The sequence below is a fragment of the Manacus vitellinus genome, unplaced genomic scaffold (genome assembly GCF_001715985.3).
Source record: "Manacus vitellinus isolate BGI_N305 unplaced genomic scaffold, ASM171598v3 scaffold_37_pilon, whole genome shotgun sequence".
NCBI lineage: Eukaryota > Metazoa > Chordata > Aves > Passeriformes > Pipridae > Manacus > Manacus vitellinus.
The window spans coordinates 7607359-7628559 of record NW_021940517.1 but is presented as its reverse complement, the minus strand read 5'-3'; the positions used below and the strand labels follow the sequence as shown (position 1 = coordinate 7628559).

Below are 21201 nucleotides of genomic sequence, written 5' to 3'. Positions count from 1 at the left end.
GGTTTATCCCAGCAAAGCCAAGTTTGTCTTAAACTTCCTTTGGGTGGAATTTTTCCATTTTCCCCTTGCCTTCCTACACATGTCTTTTATAGACCAAGTGGTTTTGCAGTTCTCAAGCTTGGCTGTAAAGCACAGGAAGGAAATGAGGCCCCATGTCCAGGTAGCTGCCTTCTGCCCAGGGGCAGGCACCGGTGTGGGAGGCACAGAGAGCCTGCGAAGCCCCATGTGTTTCAGCTTCCCAGAGCCGGTGTCGCTAGATGGCAATGTGGTACTCCTGCAGCTGGAGCTTCTGTAAAATGTCTTCCTTTTTCTGTATTTATCTCTGCCAAACTGATGATTGCACCCACCACCCCGGCAAGAGAACAGAACAAAATCATTTCATAGAACATTACAGCTGTTGTGCCTTTTTCTTTTCTTTCTTTTTTTCCTTTTTCCCCCACAGTTCTTTGTCCTACAGCAGGGTGCAGAGGTTTAAAAACCTTTCTTAATCGCTCTCCTTCTAAAAACAGAGAAAATGCAGCCTCTAGGGAGCAATTAGCTGTGAGAAAAGCATTTCTCAAACAATTGCCAGGAAATATTGTCTTGACCGATATTCCTGATGTAACACTGTCGTTCTCGGTACTGTTATTCTAAGATACTCGACTGCAAAAACAGCAGGGTACAGATCTGTAATGCACAATCTGCAGCTTACCACCTACCTTACCTTTTTATATGCATTTACTTTCAGCTTGTGTCCTTCCCCCCCCTGCCCCTGGAGCTATTCTGTTTAGGAGAGTGAAGAATTATTTGTGACTTTCCTCTTGTGAGTAGTGTATCAGGCCAAGGCTGTGACAAGGCACGGCTGAAAATTAAGGTTATGCCTCTGCTGCCTGGATTCCTGATTGAAATTCAGTGGCAGTGTGCTGTGGAGGAGATCAGGCTGCATGTTCACAGAAATCCCTTCTAGCCTTAAAGCCTGGCAGCCTGAGAGTACGTGAGGTTGGTGAAGCCTGAATTTCAGTGGGAGCAGCTGGAGAGCAGGTACATGTGAAGCAGGCAGCAGAAATACACTGAGACCAGGGGCTCGACCCTGAAAGCCCACTCCCCATTGTTGTATTCATGGAAGGTGGACTAGGGTTGGGAGAGGTTGGAGGAATGGTGGTAATGGTGCCCATTTGTGTGCACAGCCATAGTTTGTATTGTACGGTTCAAATTCTGTCCTTCTTTACATAAATTCATGGAGATCTGAGAAGCGAGCCCACTCTGTGGGACAGGGTGTGAACTGAAGCACCTTCTGGAGGACAGACAGCAGTGTAATCCTTTCATTCAACCATGTCTGCAGCTGCTTTTTATAAACTTGGCATAAATACATACTCAGTGAAGCCAGGCCTGTGTAGCTGGAAAATATTTTCCACCATCCAAAAAAACCAGAAGATTGGAAAAAGAGCCCAGAAATTGTGCATAACATGGAATGGCCTCGCTTGTGGTTTTTTTCCATGACTTCCTCAGCTCATTTTTCTACTGCCAATTTTAGAAGCCCATAAGTCATACTTGTTAAACTTTCTCAGTTAAAATGTAACTCTAAGAACAAAGTCATATGATATGTTGCAGCCAAATAATCCTTCCAGAGCCTCTGACTGGAGAAAAACTACCCTGATCTGGCCAGCTTGCAGTCCCTTATGGGCTTCTGTGTCCCGGGAGAGACAGGGCTGAGGGGGCAGGTTCGCAGCCCAAGGCTCAGCTGCAATGCCTGCATGGGTGACAGCTTCCTGGTGGACTTCAGCAAGCATTTCTCCCTGCTTTTGCCAGGGTGGTCAGGCAAAATTTTCTGCTTCTGCTCTAGAAGGACTTGAAGCAGGAAGCTAAGCAGAGGAGGGAGCGAGGGGAGGCAGTACAGAGGCTACTGGGGTTCAGCAGTGGAGGAAGGTGCTGCTGCAGTCATGGGGAAGGAGTTGAGGGGTGAGAAGACAGCAGGTTGCCAAAAGCGAAAGTGAATTTGCTGGAGGGTTTGAAACAAGGACATCCTCACTTCAGTGCCTTTTTAAGTGTTGAATCAATATGGAAGTACTTGCCTGCCAGGAGCAATACTTTTATTTGCCAGTTTTGCTCTCTTTTATAGGGTGATTTTGCTTACACCATGCCCCAGATGATTGTCTTGAAGTGCCATCCCTTGTCCAAGGTCTGCTCTGACCACTTGCAAAGACCAAATCCCCAGTCAGTGCTAGGGGGTCACTCTAAATTTACTAAATTTACTGGGGCAGTAGCCAAGAGCAGAATCTGGCTGTTGGCCCTGCTGGCAGTGGTCCTCCAGCCTGCCTGCACTCCCAGGGCTGGCAGTCCCTGCCTAGGCCCCTGTGACCTGCTGCTGGCTTGGGAAGGCAGGGAATACCGGTCTCCCACAAGGGCTGCGTTGGGCAGCTTAGGGCATGCAAGTACGGCAGGGCATGAGGGACTAGAGCAGGCAGAGGAGAGGCAGGTGAGAGGAGGGAGTGGAACTGTGTGGGGCTTCTCCATCTGCTCCAAGTTCCAGCCCTGCCTCCCACTTGTGCTGAGGCAGAGCAGCATGGAGAATCTCCCTCTGGAAAAAAAAGAAAGAAAATACCTATGTTTTTTCCCCTAAATACCAGCTTTTGAGTTTGGTTCTGCCCTCAGTGGAAACTGGGAGAGTGTCTGGAGGAAGTTGGGGGAATCACAGTGCTGCGGAGCGGCTGCCAGGAGCAGCGGGCCCCAGAGACCGCCTTTCTGCAGCAGGGTGTAACACCCTCGCAAAGCCTGTGTGGTCTTCACGGGAAAGGAGGAACTGAGCAAACGCACTGGAAACCAGCAAGGGTGTTGTAATGTTTTTTGGACAGCCTGTTTCAAAAGCCAGCGGCTGCCTCTCTCTCTCCCCTGGCAGCTGCTTCCCGTGCCATGACATTGAGGGAGGTGGTGGTGACTGATGTAACTGCGGCCGGGGAGAGTCACTTGCCCAATGTGCGGAGGCTGGCTGACTGCCAGAGAAATTTGCTAAGGCTGGGTTTTCTCACAACGGGCTCCCTCTGCACATACCTGTAACTGGGCCAGGTGCTTGGCATGGCCGCCTCCCCAGCCAAGTACACGAGGTGGCAGAGCTACTCAAGCCAGGAAGAGAAGAAGAAGAAGAGAAGGAAGAAAATTTTGTTCTCATCCCACATGAATGCAGACCCAATAACATACCTAGGCATGCATTGTTTTTGTCTCCATGTTGTAATTAATAATGATGTCTGTTCGCTGAAGCCAGCTGTTCTTTGTGCTAATGGCTGGAGGTGTGGAGGAGAGGGTGAGGAGAGGCCTAGCAGTTTTTTTTGCTGGATCACCACCTTTAAGTTATTGTGACAGACCTTTAAAAGGATGTCTTTGTATGAACTGGAATATAATGCTAAGCTGGGCTCTTAAATTCCGGCTCTGTTGAGAAAAAAGATCCTTTCATATCGATTGTCATTTTGTATGCAGTTCAGGCACCGACTTGTAGAAAATCTGGGCCAGGAGAGATATCATTAGGTATTTATGGGGGTTTGGTTGGCTCAGCAGTCAGTTTTTCCATTGTCATGCCGTGACAGTAGTGCATTACATACACCCTCAGGAGACATCCTTCTGCTTCCACAACAATAAAGGACTTTTTTTTCTTTTTCTGACTCATCTTCAGCTTGGAAAAAAAAAGGCCAACTACCACCAGTAAATATAATTAGGAACAGGCAGATATACTGTAGGTAGCTTTCAGAGCCCATTGGGATAGTTCCTGTTAAAATATATGCTGGTGTTTTCTTACCCCATGCTTAGACCTCCAGCTGCATTCCTGATTATACTTAAATGTTTTAACATAGCCTGTTGATGTTGTAGGCTGAGGAGCCATTTCTATTTTGGACCAAGAGAAGGAATATATTTAATGCTGGGATCGTCTTTCATGCACACGCAGGAGCTTTGGCCAGACTCACAAGGAAGAGGAGTACAAATGGCTGTGCTGTACCGGATGTGAGGTCCACTTAGCTCTTCATCCTGCCTCTGACAGGGGCCAGCAGCAGATGCTGGGGGAAAGAGGACAAGAAGCAGAGCAGGTCTAGACTGACTGCCCCAATGTGCCTTCTTGGCTCCCAGCATAGCTATTCTCATTCACTAAAGGACAGGGGAAGAGGCAGCTACTTCCTTAGTCCTGTTCTCCGGCTTCTTCGGGTCCCTGTTGTGCAGTTGCCCCTGTTTGTTTTGCTTCCCAGATGTGGCTTTGCATGGAATGGAAAGCAGACCCAAGTCTGCTCTGTTTCGCTTTGGATCCACTTGGTCACGTGAGGATCTCTGGGTTAAATGTGTCCTGGCTCCCTCAGTATTTCCCTTATGTAAGTGTGATGGAGCCGGGAGCAGGTGGTGTACATCTGGGCTCTGCTGTCTGCCAGGTGGGTGTTCCCTTACACCACAAGCTGAAGTCCTTGCCATCCCAGTTAGGGGCTGCTGTGTGAGCCATTGGAGCACCATGAAGCTGGGACCTGGTCTTTGGGTCCATATTTCATCTCAGGGTGAAGGCTGACACCGGTTACATGACTGTGAGCAGGCCAATTGGGAGATTAGTACAGCTTTGTTTGTTTATTTATTTATTTTAACCTGTGACTAAGATGGGGGAGTATTTGGATGGAGCCACTCCTCCCAGAAATTGCTGTTTATATTTCAGTCTCCTGAGCAGAGTCAGTCATATCTGAAGTGCTCATAGCCCAGCAGTGGTATGTGGGCTCTGCTGTCATGTCCTCATGTAACCTAGCGTTCATGCTGCTGGACAGTGTGGGCTGGTTGTTTGCTCATCCCAAGCACAAATGACCAGAAGTTTTCCTCTGTATTCCTGATTGCTGAGCTCAGAGGGGTGGAGATGGAGTAGAGAAAGAGCAAGCCTTCATCTGGAAGTGGCCAAGTGTTGAGTAGGGCCAAAGCTGGGGTTATGCTGAGAGAAAGGAGACAGTGTGGGTGGGGTGATGGCTGTACAGCCGCAGACAATATTGCAGGGCTCACCTGTCCAGCATGTGTTTAGCACAGTCACTTGTAACACTGCTCTGTGTGTAAGCAAGTGAGTACCTGCTGCCATGTGATCAAAAGGAGACATGCTTTTAGAAACATGCGAGGGTGGTGTGAAAAAACAAGTCAGCTGAAGTATCCTTAGCTTGTAGGACACCTGTAGGCTAATAAACACAAATGAAACAGTGCACAGAAACTCCTCAAATATCAAGCCGCTGTTTATTTCCATTATCTTTCCCTAATTCCACCTGTATAAGCTACTTATTTCAATTCAACACGCTGACTGTAGACATACCTAATCTCTAGGAGAAGGGCAGAGCCAGTTCAGACAACCTTGATAGAAAATGGTTTCCCGAAGTGACGATCTTGTTCCATGTGGAACAGCAGAGGGCAATACAGAGAACTAGGCAAGAAGAACTTAAAGCTTAGGGCTTTAAATAGCAGATGACTGGGTGGCCAGAGAACTAAAGGTATATGGGGGAACAGGATTTTGTATTCTTGAGCCAAGGGAAGTTCCAAGAATCCTGTCCCCATATGTCATCAGTTGCTAAAACAAGTCTTCTGGAAATGTAAAAGTCTGTCTCTCTCCCTTCCTTGCCCCATAGCAATATAAGTAGCACAATTTCATCTGAATTTCGTGGTAAATGAGTAATCCTGCCTCCACGGCTGTCTGAGACTTCTGCACCACATCCTTGCTCCAACTTGTAACGTTAGTGCAGTAGTTTACAATGTCTGGGATAGAGAACATTTCTTCTGTTTAGCGTGCTGTGATATGTTCACAGGGCACAGTGTTGTCTGTCAGGTGAGAAATGGAGCAAGACTCCTCTTGAGCCATTGGTCTTGGGCATTTTCTGTTTCAGCACTTCCTTATTCTTCAGCAAGTCACCTGGACAGCTAATGACCAAGGTGAGGCCTGTTAGCCTTTGGTCACCAAACTTAAATCTGGGGTTTTTTTCTGAGCTGATGTTGTAAACAAGGCATACACTAAAACTGTTTTAAGCTGTCATGGCAAGGGCTAGAAAACAGGAAGAAGCCAGTGCCAGCTCAAATGCAGTGTATGCTGTGAGTGGTACTCTCATTTCCAGCATGGAGCTCTTTGACATCCTAAACAAACAGCTCAGCCATAGCAGTGCAGCAGAAACTCTCCAGAGAATGGGGACTGTGGAAACTTCCCTTGTGTTGGTGGTACTTCCTGGTCAGGGCCCGGCAGCTGTGGGATTGCAGGGAAAGTTTATGTGGTGCTTGCTCATGTATTTTGTGAAGGATCTGGAGGCTGCCATTGCCCTCCTGTTTGTGAGCTTCTTAAACTATGTCTTCAGTGGTAAGTAACTGGGGGAGAGGAAAAGCAGCTTTCGAGCCATGTTGAGGTTGGCCTTTTTGGGGTGAAGAAAGACTTAGATGTTGGTGGTGCTCAGAGATGCAGACTGAGCCAGGTTTGATCTTGGGAACACCTATGTAAAGATGGGATATTTCTCAAGGAGATAACTGTGTAAAACTGGTGTAAATGAGGCCAGGCTCCTGGGGTTCTGTTCTCCAAATATGAGTTTTATATTGAGGTCAGTGGGAAGCAAAGATGTGTCAGTCTTTGGGTGGATAGGGGTTTTTTTGCCACTGCTTGAGCACAATGGAGAACCTCGGAGAAGTCTTTATAAGTGAGTTGACTACCTGCACCTTGTCTGATTTATGTCCCTCTGTCTTGTGCTGACGCATAGCCGAACATCAGCAGGCTTTCTCGGTGTCTAGATCACTGCTTCCATGGGGTTGCAACATGCAAACTGTCTTTCAGAGAGAAGGAATGACGTTAGGAAGAGGAAGCTGTGTGAGCCTTAGTTTGCATTATTGAATCATGCTGGGCTGGGTTTTTGGCAATTCCCTCTCTCAAGGCCCAGAGTTTCAGTGGTCTCAGGTTGCAGACCAGCACAGTATCAGTAAGTCCATTCCTCCATGAAGGTCAGTTACTTTCACTCCATCCCTCCCCTTCTCCCTGGGAGAGTAAGGATGTTTAATGACAACAAGGGTTCAGGGTGCAGTCTGAGCAGGAGAAAGCACCTTTGCTTCCTGCCAGTTTCTCGTCCTGCAAGCAGGCAGAGACAGCTGTCTACTTTCCCCACGTAACCACTGGAGTGTCCAGCTGCCCCTACAAGGGTTCGGCTGCCTGTACCTCAAATGGAAGCCAAGGCCAGCTGTGAGTGCTTGCGACCTCCTGTGACCGGCCCTTGGCGTAGTTTTCCCTCTGGCCTCACCAGCTCAGGAGGAGCCCCATCCATGATAAATTTTGAGGGTGTGCTTTTACTGACAGTGCCTAGGGAAAACTTGAGGTGTCTGATGACAGTGTATTTCTGTCTTAAAGCTGCTTTGTGGTACTGAAGGACAGTTATTGAAATAAATAAATAAACATAGCAAAATAAAATTCAGGAAAGAAAACAGCTCAACAGGAAAGTTATGGACATAACCGTCAGCCTGATTTTATTTGTTTTGGGTAGGGTGACAGTCACAAGTGCAGAATTCAGTGACATTGAAACCTTTCTCTACAGGTGAAGGGACACAAAATGGGATCTAATTTGTTCTTCATGGGGCATCACTTTCTGGTGTTCTTTTTTTTTTATCTGACAAGAACCTGCAGGAAATTTATGTCAATGTCATCAAAGATACATTCTTGTTACTTTCACAACTGTGACCTTGTATCCAGCTAAAAGAGTTATAGCCGGTAACCAGTGAGATGCTCAACTTACGTCCACAGGGCAGATTTTCCAAGCAGCAGCTATGCTGGCAGGGATACCTGCCATGCTGTCCAGCCCCAGTGGTGCCAAGTGATTCTGGGAAAATGCGGGCGGTGACGCCATAGACAAGTAACGATGGAGGTGAATTCCTGGAATAAGCCTACTGAGAGCAGCAGCCCATGGTGCAGCATACTGTGGGATGCACTAATATAGGGACAACTGAAAAGTGGGAGAAAGGATCAGACCTGGCACACCGGCACGTTGCAGTGTGCTGTCCACACAGCAGGCAGCAACCTTACTGAACCGGTCACAGAAAATGGGCTGCTTGGCCAGGAGGGAACAGCTTAGCTATCACAGCTTTTACTTAGAGTTAGCTATGAGCTGGCCAGGAGCTGGCCAGGCATAAATTGCTTTTACAGTTAGTCCTGCCAGCTGCACTACCAACAAAGCAAAAATTGTCCGAGGAACAAGTCTCAGGTTCACACACTTAAATGGTACCTGTCATAAGGTTGCTGAACTTCTCACCAGGGCTGGGACTACAATATTTATTGTATTGGCATGCTGTCTTTTCTGTTCGGCTGCCGCATGATTGTATTATATCACGTGCTGTTGACAAGGACTAAACTGTGTATAGAGATAACCGTGACCTTGATCTCTGCATGGTGAAACCAGAGTAAATTACTGTTTATTTCAGTTTAAACAAGCTTAGAATCTGGCCTTCAGATCATGTTATTTCTCTAATTCAACCGGTCGTATTTATAAATTCATGTGATGGTCAAAATGATCCAGTAAATGCCAGCACACAATCCTAGCACTTGCAAAACACTGAATTTATATATTGGCACATTTCCTATATGCTGACTGCAGGACAAATAGGTTTCATATTGGGACATCCAAGTTTGTTTCAGCAAAGGTATGCATGACAAAGCCATGTTATAATCTGGGTACTGATTACGGCATTGAAACATGTTGGCTCAGCATGTGGTGGATTTGGATGCATAGATAGATCAACTTTTTAGTGACCTATGGCTTGATTTCAGCATGGAGAAGATTGTCAGCATGTTTGTGCTAATTAAGGAAACAGCATGGGAAACTCCTTTCCACTGCAGATACAGCCAGACCTCAGGAAATGTCATTGCTCCTCAATGTTTTTTGTAACAGGCAGTTTGTCTTGAAGTAGAGAAACAGCTTTGTGTCTTAACTGTATTTCTAAACTGCACTGAAGCTTGTTTGGGTTTTGTCCAAGTCTTCCATTTTGACCTGTTTCTGGAGGATGGACTGAACGGTTAGGTCACAAACACATTAGGGGAGTGTTTCAGCTGTATTTGGGGCCAGTAGCACAGGCTTAGATTCTCTGCCTTGGTTGGGTTTATTTGTAATGTTGACAGTAGCTGAACACCGAGAAATAAACACAAGTTTATACTCATGCTTTGCTGGAAGAACTTTCTTGCTGCTGGAAATAACTCTTTTGCCCAAAACTAACTTTTTTTTTCATTCAAGCAGTGCTTTGGATATGTTATGCTACTTATACTACATTCCCATGTTCAAGTTCCCAAGAAAGCAGGTTGAAATGTTGCCAACTCTATTAAGTTCTTTCTGTTACACTGAGTCAGCTGCTGTGATTTTACCTTTGCTCTTGGTCAAAGTAGTACACTCTATTACCTTGTTGTTCTTTTTTTAAACATAAGAAATTGCAATACAAGTGTTTGTTCCATGTGCCTACATTTCCTCCTTCTTCAGTGACAAAAGCAGCACATTGGTTTTGTTATTAATAAGAGAAGTATACCTAGAAGCCCTTGATGTTTGGGCTGTGGATTCCCAAGGGATACACAGCCCAAACATAAAGGGTAAATAAAAATGGGAAAAATAAGTGCCTTTATTTGCACTTATGAACAGAGAACTGAAGTAACCGCAATTAAAGGGGTACTTAATTTATTCTTAGTGAAAGGCCAAAGGAAGAAGTCTTCAGTGAGGCTACAAGTAGATCCAGGACCAGCAGATCTCTGTTCTGGAGCTCACTGGCCCCAGCAGTGCTCAGTCCAGCAACCTGTTCCTGGTGCAAGGTGCTCTCAGAGCTTCTGGCTTTCTGCGCCCTCCCCTTGAATAAGAATTCTTGCTGAATTGACACCTACAGTGAGAGGTTGTGGTGGCTGCTTGTAGTGATCATTGAGGGCCTCTAGAATTGCAGCTTCTGTAAGCAGGGGGTCATGGCAGACGTTCCCCAAGTGCCTGTCCATGGGAAGAGTTTTGCAGCTCTTACAAGTGAGCTGTAACCTGACTTACCTCCCTTGGCATTTTGAAGTCTGGTGAAACATGATGCATAATGACACTTCTTCTGCCTTTGCAAGTAGGAGACTGCCTTTATGCCGAAGTGTCTCATTGGCGAACCTCACCTCAGTGCAAAGAGCTTATTCAGATGTAACCGCAAAAATGAGGACTGGCTAAATAATGCCTCTGACTGAAAGGATCCACTGAAGCTCATTATAATGATCTTAATTACTTCCAATTCAGCTGTGTCTGTGATATCAGAGTGCGAAGGTAATTATGGAAATGCTAAATACTATTATTATTTGATATTAGTGACAGGGTGGAGGCGAGACCTGGTGAGTCCTTCCCCCATCTGGCCTAGAGAGGAAATGAGGGTTACCCTTTCCCTCCCGTCCTTTCAAGGCCTGAGAAGGAAGGACTGTGCAGGCAGGGTGGAGCCAAGACTCTGCTCCTTCTTCCAACTGCAGCAACCTTGACTCTTACTTTGCCTGCTTGGTGTCCAGAGGTGGCTCCTTTCTATGTGCAGCAAACTGGGAGAAAGGAGAAATGCCTCCACACTACCCTTCCTGCCTCCATCTTAGCAGCAAAGGAAGCAAACATCTTCTCTCTCTGTCCCACACTGGTTTTGCTGGTCTTTCCCTCAGATTACTCTATCTTTTCTGTGGCCCTCTGCTACTACCTGATGTTGCTGGATTTTCCCATTATGCTGTCTTCTTAGCTGTGTGATCTCAGCAGGGCTACACCAGCTCAAGTGCTCCTTGGCTTGCATGGGGTTTCCATTTCCTCTGCATTGGCGGCTCAGACTCTGAGGACAAGGAGGGGGATGTTCAAACCTGGCTTTTAAGGTGTCTCAAACCAGATGATCTTCTGAGGTCCCTTCCAGCCTCAATTATTCCTTATTTTAGAGGCCCTGGCTTTCTACTGACATTGTTCTAGCCCGGGAAAGTGCTAACCCTTTGACCCATGAGAAGTTTTTAAGGAAACGGTGATAACTTAACGTGGTTAACAATTTGCTGCCTGACTTTTGTGTAGGGCCCAACAGACTATGTGGTCTGTAGGAACCCTCTGTGCTGTCAGGGTCTGCAAAGCAAAGCTGCAAGCAGCAGCTTTGCCAGTCCTCCCAGAATAAGGGTGAAACAGTGAGAGCACATTCAATTAGCTCTGCTCATTGACCACACCAGCCTGCACTAGGAGAAACCTGTGCGGCGATGAGTCAGACTCAAATGATTACTTGACCCAAAGAAAGGCTTGATGATACACTGAGGCTGGGACACACCAGCAGTGATTATACAATGATTCACTGCCTGTGCTCTGCCATTCAAAACATCCTCTGTGTTGCACAGGCAGGGCCATTCACCAAGGCTTCAATGAGGAAGTGATGTTTGCACCTTTAGCTGCCACCTTCTCACTGAATCTTTCAGCCACTGCCTCTGGTCAGGCTGACATTGGGGAAGTTTGATGGCAGGGGTAGCTCCTGACACTGCCATGTGACTACAGCTGGACACCTCCTGCTGATAATGTTCACCCTAAGAGGGTTTGGCCAAAGTGTAGTGCAGCCAGACATCCCAGTGTCCCCCCATCGCCATCCTGTGGAAGCACATCATTTATGCCAAACTGAGGAGCAGGTGGGAACTCAAAGTTCTTTAATTCTCTGTGCTCCAGCCCGTAATTTGCACATCATTATTCAAAACTCATAAATTCTTTGCAGAACTATTCCCATTTCCATTTTCCCTGTTGTCAGATATGTGGAGCTCACACAGCCCAGACTGCTTCTGTGTTTCTTTTATATAGGGGCACATAGCTTGTCATCTCTTTTCATTTCTCATGCTGCTGTCTATACTTCCGTTTTTCCTCTTACACCCACCTTTTTGTCCTTTGCTCTTCCTCTCCTCCAGATTCCTTCCTGCCAGGTGTGGACACTACTCATATGGTTTCACCAAAATGGTTAAAATGGTCTGAGTGCGCTGCCTACATCTATCTCGTCCTGATAAATGCTTCCCAAAGCACTGAGCAGGGAAGTCCTCAGCACCTGGGAAGCACCATTTTTCCTGACCCCGGAACTGATATTGCTTGTGGCAGTTTATTGGAGGTACTGGTAACATCTGAGGCATGGAAAGTTGACTCATGCTGGCTGGGACTCACAAACGTGTTGGGGCACATGGTTTGTATGGTGCTTTCCCTGCAGCTAAGTTGAGCAACATGTTATTTAACAAGTAAGGCATTACTCAGGGCTCATAGACCTCGTGTTTTGCCGGTGACAAAGTTGCAAACTTGAAGTACAACAGTCCTGACGTTTTCTGTGTAGTGTAAAGGCCAAGCTTCTGGGGAGTTGTGATCCATCCTCTTAGTGCCTGGACATTTTTCAAATTTAAGTCTTCAGCTGTCATGCCTTCTTGCCAGCGATCCTATATGTCTAAATAACTAGGTGAACTATCTCTGGAAAATAACATATCCAATTATTCGTCCTTTCTTCCTGTGGATGAACTGTCTTCAAATTGTCTTTGAAATGTATTTTAGATACAGTAGTATTATTTGTGTTTGTCTAAGCATTAGCTGGCTATGGCTGCTCTGTGTGCTCTTGGATATAACTGTGGTTTTAAGTACCCTCCGCTGGTTATTCATAGCGTGCATTTAGTCATACTAATACCAGTCAACCTGGTATTAGTTCTGCTCTCTAAGTGGATGACTAATACTCTTATAAATAGGAGGAATGTGATCTGAAAGGTCACGTGAATGTTCCCAGTGTGAACATATCCCCAAACTATGAGACTTCTCATTCCAGGCCCATGCAAAAAAGAAAATGCTCATTATTAGGAAGAAGAAAAAGGGTTCAAAACCCATTCAAGCAATTTCTCTGCTTTAATTCAAATAATTTGCAATTGTTTGTAGAGCTTTGCATTGCAAAAGGTTTTTGCAATGCTTGCTTTACTCTGCAATCTCTCCTGACCTACTTGGGAACATAAGAATTACTCCATTGGAGCAGTCCTGATCTCTTTCCTTTGCCAGTGCCCTCCCTTGGAACATAACAGGATCTGAATGTTTCTTAAATAGATATGAGAAACATCTTTTAACTTTCTTCCTAACCTCTTTCACATGGGTTTGCAAAGCAAGATAACTTGGATTCCAAAGGAGATGTGAAGAGTGCACAGTACAGGTGTCTGCACTGCCTGAAAACTGACAGCTTTCCTCACCTCAGTACTGTGGAGAGAAGATGCTGTGCTGCCCAGGCAGTGGAGGAGGAATGAGGGGTTCTTGCTAATGCAGCCTTCCGAGAGGTCAGGTTTCTCTGCTGGAGAATGCAGGAGGTAAAATGCAAGAGATCAGCTGTGCAAGCACCCACGACTTAATTTTTATAAAATGAAAACAAAATATTTGTCTTCTTCTGCTCTTCTGCCCTTGAAAGGTTTAGTTTATATTCACAGGAATGCAAGGCTAAGGAAGGGAGGACTGATGACCTCAGGACATCCAGCTTCATTTCATGGTTGTGCCAGACTTGCTAAGGGTATGTCTGTAGCATATGCTTAGCCCAGATTTGAGCCCAGTCTATGATCATGCACTGCCTGTTTGGGCACTTGAAGTCCTCAGCTGGCCTGTGGTATATCCTTGGTCAAGTCTGAGGCCTTCTTTGGCTGGAGCAGCGAGGGAAGGCTCATCATGCTGGGGCTGGGGCAGGAGGGTCCTGCAGAGGCCACATGCCAGGGGCTGGACTGCTGCTGCTGCCACTGTGAAGCCAGCCCACTGAGGCACCTCTTCTGCTTGCTGCAGTCAAAGTGAAGGAAGACCTTCCAGTGGAGAAACAGGCAACTGTGGCGCTATCTTTCCCCCTTGCTACAAGTCAGGTATGCCCAGGTGCTCACCTAGTGGGCTTTGGGCTGGTGGAGCAAAGCAGAGTAAGATGCTCCTGGGGGCAGGCCCAGCTCCTAGCTAGGAGGTGGTGCTGGCTGCATCAACACTTCTCTGCTCAGCCTCTTCAGTGTCAGATGTGATGGTTTAAGCCACCTGTCACCAAAGTTAGTTTGACTTTATACTGGAACAAAGTGGAGCCTGCATGAGAGGCTCAGGGTTGTGTCCTGATCAGCAAAGGCAGGTACATTGGGTCACTGGAAAAAGCCTGAGGCACAAGCTTGCGTGGCATGGACCATGTCTGTGCTAATAAACCAGGCAGCGGCAGGAGCTGTGCTTTGCTTTGTGACTAAGTAGTAACATTGGCCATGGTGGGACAGATAAACCCTCTTGCCCTCCAAAACCACGTGGCCACATACAGACTACCTATTGCAAACAGTCCTGGTCCATGCTAACTCCTGGGCTGTGCTTTGGAACAGTTTGGGAGAGTGTGGTTGGCTTGGGCCAAAAGTGTACCTATGACTGCACTAAGATCTGGAAGGATGGATGGTTAAGCTCTCCTATTCGTGCCCTGATTCACTGGCTTGATTTTCTGCTCTAGATGCTGCCAGTCTGGCTAGTGTCAGACAAGTTACCTAATGCATGACATAAGGAAGAGAAGACTCTTCCAGCTTCATTTCTAGCCTTTGACCCTTCAAGCCCTTTCTCACATGGGGATAAGAGTGCATCCGTACCTACAGAGTAAGGGAGACTGCCAGATTTGGATACATTGGGCAAGTGGGGTGTAGTTAAAGTCTAAATTCACTGCAGTAGTTTATAGAAATTTGATTCACTGAGGAGTTGGGTCTGTGGTATATACATGCCATGAAGATGGTATTCCCCATTCACAGACATATTGTAATTTTGTCCATGCTTATTATGCAGTTACAGAAATGCATTAGCATTAAAGTATGTGGGCTAAAAGCAGTAACTTGTGTTCTATATTCTCCTCCTTCCAGCCTTTCTCTTGACTTTAGGTTAGATTAGAAAGGATAGCTGAGGATCTGGGTCCTCACAAGAAGTCTATACATAGTCAAGGAGTCCCAGATATTTGATAGACTATATATGATGTTTCTTTCTGAGCACACAACATGTTTCCTTACTTCAGCAGTCTCTGAGGCCTGATTTGAGTGGAAGATAGGACAGGATGCTTGCTGAGAAGTGCATATGCAGGTCTTATGAAACAGTGAGCATGTCTGTGTGTGCGTGCATTAAAATAACAGGGCAGAGGTGACTGCCATATATTATTTATCTGCTGGCTCAGATTTATCTGCCTGCCTTAGGGATTCCTGGCTCTCAGATTTTGTTCCTAGGAAACATTTCAGTTTGAAGAACTGTGTTTGCGGATGTTCTCCTATGGCTAGAAGGGCTGAATTTAAACTGAAATAATTTAACTTGAGATCAAATGTCCCACCCAGTTTATTTTAGGTGTGCCAATATTTGTTTGCTTGTGAGTGCATCTGGATTTCTCTTCTCCCTTGGTCAGCTGCAGAAGCATTTTTCTTATTGATGTCAAGTAGGTGGTAGCTGTAAGGGCAGGCCTTGTTTGTGGCTAGTGGCCAGCTAACAATAGGTAGTGATAAAAACGTAGAAAAAGTTAGGAAAAAAGGAATGGATAGTATAATTACACCTGATAAAGATCACAACACTATATGTGATATATACACATTTGAAACCTATATGCATAAATACATAAAACGTTCAAGATGTGGAATCGGGTTCTTTCACAGAGCAGCTACAATTACATAAGGAAACTAAAAAGGATTTTTTCATACTGTAATGCTGGCAATCAGAGCCTCCTCTCTGACTGCACCTGGGAGAAGACTGTGTTAAGTGTGAGCAGAATAAATGATCCGTTCATAAGCAGCATGGCAGACACCTGTGTAGCACCTCACTGCAGCACCTTCCTATGCTGCCTGCATGTCAGGCATCATGACTAGTCAAAAGCAGACCTAATTACAGTAGATCTTGAGCAAGATCCTCAGAGGTGACTGTTGGAAAAAGGCATCTACATGTTCCAGATAGATCTTTTTTCAGTGCTGTTCAAATCTTGCTCTCTTCACTTGGACAAATGCAGACCTGGTTTTGCACATTGCAGTGTGGTTGCACTTCTGAGCAGGAGCCATTTTGCAAATGAGGAAGAAGCAGCAGCACCTACCCTATTCCTGAGCCACTGTCTCCCTCCAGGGTTCAAGAAAACCAGAAAGCAAGCCCCAAAGCTTTCTCCTTTTCCACTATGACACAAAAGAACAAAACAGGATTTCCTTTGAAGCAGTAACAGGACAGGCTTTGCAGCATTCTTACAAGGGCGAATTTAGATGCCAGAGAGTGGAATTTGCAAATGCATTTCCCTTCCTACACCTTTTCTTTTTCATCTCCATAAATCTGTGTCAGTTTCTAAAGAACCTGTTTTGGGGGGGAGAAAAGGGGACAGAACAAGTGATGAGCTATTCAGAGCTAAAAGAAGAGATTCATGCTGCCAGAGGTAAGACTGTAGAAAAATGTGTCAGCGTAGCAGATGATAGTTCTCCTCTCTTAATGCCTCTCCTGAAGCATCAAGGTCTATGTGTTTCTGAAAAGGGCTGTGCATCTCAGAGGTAGTCTATGAACTGCATGTTGAAATGGTTGCCATGGCAGTGACTGAGTATAAGTTAGAGAGCGTGATTAGCCAGAGTTGGCCTAAATAGCTGAAGGGAAGGAAATAAGAAAGAAAGGGATTAAAAAAAGGCCGAGGACTTTCTGTTATTTCTAATACAGATCCATCAGCATTAGACTGTGCCAGGACGAAGAGGCAGTGCTGATGGAGAGGATCTTGCAGAAGCATGCTCCACACCACAACCCTGGCAGCACAAGCTGCCAGGGGACCTTCTTTCCCTTAACAATGTGCCAGTGCAGCAGCTGCACCTCAGTGAAGGGCCATTAGCAGTCCTGTTAGTGTGGATTTGGTGAAATGGTACTTCTCCAGAGTCGGAGGCAAGGCCAGGGCTCTACTTGGCCTTCAGCAACCCGAAGAGAACAGACACAGCGCTCTCCTGGCTGCTGTGGGGTTTAGCCACATTGGAAATGTGGGAGACTGGCCTGCAGAGAGATTGCAAGGCTTGCCCAAGTGACACAGAAGGCTGCTAGCCTGGGTGGGGTGTTCATTGGCAAAATCTCTATCCCTAGAGCCATTCCAGTTCTTCTAGCCCACTAACCCACATCTGCTTGAAGCATGCCTGTGAAAGGTATCCCATCTTCATTTGGAGCCTGTGAATTAGAGAACACAGCCTTTCTTGTTAATTCACTGCAGTAGCTCGTTAAAAAATAATTGTACCTTATATCTCATTTAAATGTGTATGATATTAACATTCAGCCTCTGGTGCATGCTGTGTTATTCTCTGCTATATGAAAAAAAAAATCACTTCTCAAGATCCTGTGGGTTTTTGCAGTGAAGGTTTCTTATGCACTAGAGTCACTTTCAAGCTTGTTTTTTGAAGAAGTGAAGAAGCAGAATTCTTTCTCTCAAAGGATTTTTCTTTTAGATCTTCTCAGGGAAAAGTGGAAGAGTGGGAAACTAAGGTAAAGGTGTCTCAATACCAGGTCCAGATAGAGAAACGTCCTCTCTAGGAGCTGTACAGTGCCATATTAGAGGACCAGATGCCCAGTGTAAAATCAATAAAAGACACTTATGCAAGCAGAGAGCATGCAGCTAGATGTTTGCAGAAGCAGAACGTGTTAGCCTGATTTTCTTCTCTTATAGCTTTCTAAAATAGAGAAGTTTAATTTACATTAGCCTGAAGTGGTTCTGCTCTTAGTCCTTTGAGTGAGATAAGATATGAATCTACTTAGGCCAATCCATAACATATGACCACTTATGAAGGGTATTCTCCTTGCCTCATGTCCTAAGGGATCTGTAGGTTTCTCCTTCAAGAGGAGTACAAACCAGCAGTACTTACTGTGGTTAATAGGCATCTGTTTTGGCTGACAGAGCTGGGATGGGAGAGATCAGATCATATGGCCTGCAATTTAGGAGGAAGAAAAGAAAAACCCACAAGACACCTATTTGCCCTGCAATCAAGTTGGCTTTTGCTGTTATTTGCACGAGTCTCTTCCACTTCTTGTATCTCCTAAATCCTTGTCATTCAGGTTTGAGAGCTAGGACTATCTCCTTTGGCACCAAGTCAACGATACGTTTTTTAGCACCAGCAGCCATTCATATTTTACATTACTGTTCCTCTTTGTTCCTTTCAAGCAATAATCATAAATATCAGCTTTCATTCCTAGAGTGCCTTTCATCCCAAGGGCTCCCAAAGTACTTTCCAAACTTAACAAGCTTATTGTAGAGTACTCCTTTAGAAAGGGTGAAACTTGCTTCCCATTAAATCCTGATTTTGGGAAGGAAAACACTGAATTATGTCTTCAATACATGAGAGAGCCTTTGCAGCTGTTATTTACTGTATATGTTCCCTTATGAAAAAAGTTTGCTTCTTGCTCCTCCATCCTCCCGTCTCCTGAGCTTAATCCAGCAGTGCTCAGTTACCTGGGGAAGAAGAGTGCAAGTATGAGAGATGATCATCCCCTATGATCTGAGGAAGTGCTTTTTTTCTGGAATTGCTGTTCTCAACAGTTTCTTCTGACAACTCCATTTCCATCCAGTCTATTTTCTCTTTACTGGGGCAAATGTCCTATGGCAGAGTTGAATGTCTTGTGGCTTTAGCCAGAGAGGTCAACGTCCACAGCTGGGCTATGCTACAGATCATGTGAGAAGCTGTAGTCCTCTTCAGGACAAAGTCAGCTGGCCTAATTTAAGTCACATTCCCCTGCAATCAAAGCAAAGCCAATTGCTTTGCACTGAAATGAATCACGACCTTTGAAATGGTCCTTTATTTGGCTCATCTGTGGGAGCAATAATCCAGAAGAAAAGATTGTTACTGGTAATTTCTGAACTGAAGAATTTGTTTCCTAATGAATCATATGATTAATTTTAGGGCAGCCTGAATCTGACCAGTGTCAATTTGTTTTCATTGCTTTCAGGAGGACTCAGGATGATGGGACCTGTCCATCTCATGATGCACAGAGCTTTTTTCCATGCTGCTGTGTGGGAAAGTGGTCTCTTCTCTGCTTGGCTGAGAGAGGCCCGGGTCAGACACATAAACCTTCATTGCTTTTCTGAGGACATACCAAGAGTCTGTGGTAGAAGTGGGAGCAAAAGTCCTATCTCTGGTTCAGTGCTTCAACCGCACAAACACAGTCTATCAATATAGATAGCTTTAGATGAAAGATACATCAAAGCATATTTTTGGCTGCTGCCTTCAGAAGTAGTACTAAATCTCCTGGGGCAATGCAAGAAGTGAGATATGATCCAAGCATCAAAATCCCCATCTTCTTACTGTCTCTCCTCCTCTCTCACACTGGTTGGGTTCACAAGGAAGCTCTTTCTTGAGGTTGTTGTGTCATCTATTCCCATCAGTAGATTTTGGTTCAGAAATGCATTTTTGCTCTTTTCCAACAAAATGCTGCCTGTTTCAACACTAACTCTGAAGATTTGTAAGTTGGCAAAGGATCCAAAAAGAATCATGAACCAGCAGTTAGAGTTTACATTGGCCACCTTGTGTAAATCCTGATATTAGCATTTCTGAAAGGATTCATTCATCACTGAAAAGAGATTTGTACCTGTGAATAAGAGCTTGCCTGGGAGAGCCTGTGTGTTTCCTCTCCTCTATCAACAAAGCTTACCAACGTGAAAAGATGGTTTTGCAATGGATGTTAATGCATACCTTTTATTTCAGGATGAGACTTTTCAGCCACTGAAAATATTCCATGCCTATTTCTGATGGTGTAATGAAATCATCAGTAAAATTAAAGTCTTACCTATTTTCATCTGTCATGTATGCTTGTTTGTTTGTTTGTTTGTGGACCCGAATATATATATATTTAGAGTATCTCTCTTGGGCCTTTTTTTTTTTTAAACTGAAATCCTGTGATACAACCTTAAGCCCAGTGGTTAGATCTCGTGTCATGTAAAATCAAGTCGACCTGCACTAGAACAGCTTAGTAACACATTCTGCCTGTTCCAAACTATGACCTCTTCTGGGGATGTCAGTGAAATAAACACACTTTTATGAAGTACCCTTAAGTTTTCCTTACCTCCTGCTGTTTGTCACACTTGTTGCAATTTGCCTTAAATTAGCTGATTTCACACCAAGGTTCATGGTGCTGTTTTGTTGAAAAAAGATGTTGGTACGTTCTGCACTGGCCCAGCTGGCATGCCATGAGCCATGGCTCAGAGATGGAAAAGGGCCCCTGAATGGACAGCAGCCAGCGTTTGTTCTGCCTTCATACTGCAGGTCAGGGTCTCTAAGCAGTGGTGGACACATAACAACAGCATTTGTGAGGGAGACAAAAATGTGGGATATCTCTGCGGGATGGCTACATTTTGACTAGGATTCCTTGGGATTCTGCAGGATGAAGATCAAACTCTTTTTCAGTTATGTCACTATGTTAAAACATCTAATATGACATTTTTCTTTTAACTTTTAGACTGCTTCACTTCTCAGCTGGAAGCAGCTGAGGGCTACTAGGACTATTCCTAGACACTCACACAGCTCCTGGCACAGTATGGTGTCAGTTCTGGCAGGAGACAGGCCATTGCTGCAATCTGAATGCCCATTTTTTAAAAAAATGAAATCTGGAAGGTAACCTGCTTGCAAGTGCCCCTTTCATGCAAAAGGTGATGATTTATGAGCACTGTGTTTGTAAAGCAGAGGAAGAAAGCAAGTGTGAATGAAATGAGACACCAAGGACCAACCCGCTGCCTTCCATAGGAAGGTCTGTGGGAGGGGCTTGAGACTCCTGGTGGAGTTTCTTCTCAACCCTTTACATTGTCAGGCAGGGGAAGCTGGGCCAATGACAGATGAGGAACCATGAGGATAATCCCTGCAACCAGAGAGGTAATATTTGCTGCCTCCCCGGGGCTGTAGTGTCACCGTGCAGCTCTGTTGCATGCAGGGAGCAGAAATAACACCAGGAATCTCTAAAGGGGCAAGTGGGTATGTAACAGGACAGTGATGCACATAAGCAATTTCATTGTAAATGGTTGGAGAAGAGATGCCTGGTCTGCAACAGGCAAACACTTCTCTGCACAGAACCAGAAAAATTCCCCTTCATTCTGGGGCAGATTGCCAGCAGTCTCAAATGCAGTCTTCACGGTGTTACTTCCAAAGATGAAACAAGGGTATTATGGACACTTGCCACTGAGGCAGGTATCTTTAAATAGAGCTGCACATTGCCTGGTTTAATGCTAACAAACCTTAATGGTGAAGAAGACAAGACAGGTAGCAGCACTCATATAGCATAATGT

At 45.3% G+C, this 21201-nt stretch overlaps 1 protein-coding gene across 1 annotated transcript in view; it reads left to right on the top strand.

Moving 5' to 3' along the window:
- Positions 1-5664: 5664 nt before the first annotated feature.
- LOC108640551 overlaps positions 5665-21201 on the top strand; it is a 27703-nt gene continuing 12166 nt past the window's right edge. The window contains exon 1 of the mRNA XM_018077417.2: positions 5665-5898. The gene's annotated coding sequence lies outside the window, so the exon portion shown is untranslated. The remainder of the gene's footprint in view (positions 5899-21201) is intronic.